Consider the following 3,564-nt stretch of genomic DNA (forward strand, 5'->3'; position numbering starts at 1 on the left):
TTTTTTGACACAGCGAATTGTTATGATCTGGAACGCACTGCCGTAACGGATTGTGGAGCTCGATTCAATCGTAACTTTAAAAGGAGAATTGGATAAATACTTGAGTATCTCTCCACAGATACTACCTGACCTGCTGAGTGTTGCCAGCGGTTTCTGGGTTTATTTTTGAGCTTTCACTATAGCAGTTTTCCTGACAACCTGCAACTTGCCTCAAGGGCGCAGCTTCAAGCACAACTTTCATGTGCTCTTCTCACACACAAGATCGCACTTTACTTTCCGACACACGCGCTTTAAAATCTGCCGTTTCCGCACACAGCGTCCTGCGCCACGAGAATTTGAAAGGCCTTTCACTCATGGCCTGTAATTGCTCCTTTTTCCCCACAGGCGCTCTTTACATTTATCCTCTACTTGATTCAATCACAAATTTCAACAGAACTATTAAGATCAAGGCGGAACACTTCCGATCTTACTGCACCGCCCCAACTTGCCAAATGTGCACCTTTCAACCGCCATTCGCAGCTCTGTCGCGCTGCCCGTCGCTCACGCAACTCAACTGCTGAGAGAAAAGAGCCAACAAGCATCAAAACAAAAACCAGTTCTTCAGTTACCATCCCCTGGATCACAAGATTCCACAAGTAAATTTCGTGAACATTCGGGCGGCTGTCTTTCCAGAGACCAGCCCTGCTTTCGTCGTGTTTGTCTGTCGAGCGGTCACGCAGATCGAAATGTATCGACTGGTTTCAAGGCACAAATGAACATTGGTGCGAATGGGACATGTGCCCAATAGAAACAGCGGTCGGAGCAGAACAAACTTATAAGGCGTGAGATCGTGAAAGTGAATGTTAGAGTCGGCAATGGAGCAGGAAAGTGTCCATGAAATGGAAGGAGGAAAGTAAAGGCGGCCTATTGACTATGGAAGAAAGAAAAAGCCGGGAGAAGAGGCGGGTTTGAACTGTGGAACATCAAGTACAGGCATGCGAGAGTGCTGGGATTTGACGGAATGGATAGGTTTTCGCCACCAATAAAAAATATTTCTTATATATATTAAAGATTGATATATTGCTGCATTCTATCAGTATGTGTGGCAGAGGATAAAAGAGGTGAGAAAGTTATGCCGTGACTCGGATTCGAACCGAGGTTGCTGCGACCACAACGCAGAATACTAACCACTATACGATCACGGCGCCACACCTCAGCTGTGGTAAGACAACCCAAACCACAGCAATAAGCAGCGCCTCAAATTGTTGCAGAAGAGCGGTCCAGCCCCTCCCACGGCCCATCCTTTTAATATCCACCCAGCATTTTCACCAGCGCTGGTTTCATCAACTTGTGCTTCTTTTTGAATTGTTCTCGGTATTATCTGCCCTGATCCTTTACTTGGCCCACTAGAATCCTAGAATCATAGAAAGGCAACAGCACGGAAGGAGGCCATTCGGCCCATCGAGTCCCCGCCGGCTCCATGCGAGAGCAATCCAGCTGGTCCCACTCACCCGCCCGATTCCGGTAGCCCCGCAATTCTTTTCCTTTCAAGTACTTATCCAGTTCCCTTTTGAAGGCCATGATTGAATCTGCCTCCACCACCCCCTCGGGCAGTGCATTCCAGATCCTAACCACTCGCTGTGTAAAAATGTTTTTCCTCATTTCACCTTTGGTTCTTTTGCCAATCACGTTCAATCTGTGTCCTCTGGTGCTTGACCCTTCCACCAATGGGAACAGTTTCTCTCTATCTGCTCTGTCTGGACCCTTCATGATTTTGAATCATTCCAAGGAGAACAGCACCAGCTTCTCCAGTCTGTCCACGTAACGTAAGTCCCTCATCCCTGGAATCATTCTTGTAAATCTCTTCTGCACCCTCTCTAAGGCCATCAGATCTTTCCTGAAGTGCGGTGCCCAGAACTGGACACAATACTCCAGTTGTGGCCAAACCAGTGTTTTACAAAGTTTCATCATGACTTCCATAATTTTTTACTCTATGCCTCCATTTATAAAGCCCAGGATCCCGTATGCTTTTTAATCGGCTTTCTCAACCTGCCTTGTCACCTTTAACGATTTGTGCACATATACCCCAGATCTCTATGTTCCTGTACCCCTTTTAGAGTTGTGCCCTCTAGTTTATTTTGCCTCCCCTCGTTCTTCCTACCGAAATGTATCACTTCACATTTTTCTGCGTTAAATTTCATCTGCCACGTGTCCGCCCATGCCACCAGCCTGTCTAAATCCTCTTGAACTCTATCACTATTCTCCTCACTGGTTACTACCCTTCCAAGTTTTGTGTCATCTGCAAATTTTGAAATTGTGCCCTGAACACCCCAGTCCAAGTCATTAATATATATCAAGAAAAGCAGTGGTCCCAGCACCGACTACACGGCATCTACAAATTTGTCCAATGCCCCTAGAGTGAAGCGGGATCACTTTTCACTCGTAAACCAGCAACCCTGATGTTAAAATCATCTGCCGGAGAAAGACGTGATTTCAGCGCGGTGACACTGGGCCAGAGTAAAGTTCAGTTAATGTGATTGCCGAGTGGCGAGGGAGTCAAAGGATATGGGGAAAAGGCGGAAAAGTGGAGTTGAGGTAAAAATCAGATCAGCCATGATCTCAATAAATGGCGGAGCAGGCTCGAAGGGCCAAATGGCCGTCTCCTGCTCCTATCTCTTATGGTCTTATGATCTTATGGTGGTGAGAGGGTGGATTTGGAACTCCTGTGCGCCTGCTTTGCGCAGGTAACACGACTTGTTACAAACTAAACCATTAATTCACCGAGCTAAAGTTTGAGGTTGTAGCGACAAGAACCTGATTACATTAATTACAGGAAATTAATGAAACTCTGTGAAAGATGAATAATTGTTGTAATCGCCATTGATCAACCGATAACTTTCTGCTGCAGACTGACAGAAACACTGACATGGACACTGGGTGACAGAGAAACTTTAATCAGTTTCAACAACAACAACTACAAATACAACGGGCATTTATATCGCACATTTAACGTAGCAAAACGTCCCAAGGGGCTTCACAGGAGCTTTTTCAAACAAAATTTGACAGCGAGCCACAGAAGGAGATATTAGAAGCAAAATACTGCGGATGCTGGAAATCTGAAATAAAAACAGAAAATGCTGGAAATAGTCAGCAAGTCAGGCAACGTCTGTGGAGAGAGAAACAGAGTTAACGGTTCAGGTCAATGACCCTTCGTCAGAAATGGAGAAAGTTGAAGATTAAACAGTTTTTAAGCAAGTACAAAGTCAGGAAAAGGGATGGGGGAGCAAGGGGAGGGGAGGAAAGAACAAAAGGGAAGGTCTCTGATAGGGTGGAGGGCAGGAGTGATTAAATATCAAAAGGGATGATGGTGCAAGGCAAGGAGGGTGGTAATTGGACAAGTAAAGAAACAAAAGATGGGTCTAGAGGAGCTGTAAATGGCAACATTAGAACCATAATCAGCACTTGGTCTCCGAAAAAATGGGAGCAGTGTTTATGATCTCGAGTTGTTGAAATCAATGTTGACGTCAGAAGGTCGTAAAGAGACGAATCGAAAGATGAGGTGCTGTTTCTCGAGCTTCCGTTGAG

The 3,564-nt window shown here is 45.6% G+C and overlaps 1 non-coding gene across 1 annotated transcript; it reads right to left on the reverse strand.

Moving 5' to 3' along the window:
* Window positions 1-1,112: 1,112 nt before the first annotated feature.
* On the reverse strand, window positions 1,113-1,184 carry trnah-gug (transfer RNA histidin (anticodon GUG)). Its single transcript has one exon. It is a non-coding gene; the product is annotated as a tRNA-His (tRNA).
* Window positions 1,185-3,564: the final 2,380 nt, after the last annotated feature.

Source organism: Heptranchias perlo, unplaced genomic scaffold, assembly GCF_035084215.1.
Source record: "Heptranchias perlo isolate sHepPer1 unplaced genomic scaffold, sHepPer1.hap1 HAP1_SCAFFOLD_163, whole genome shotgun sequence".
In the NCBI taxonomy this organism is placed as follows: Eukaryota; Metazoa; Chordata; class Chondrichthyes; order Hexanchiformes; family Hexanchidae; genus Heptranchias; species Heptranchias perlo.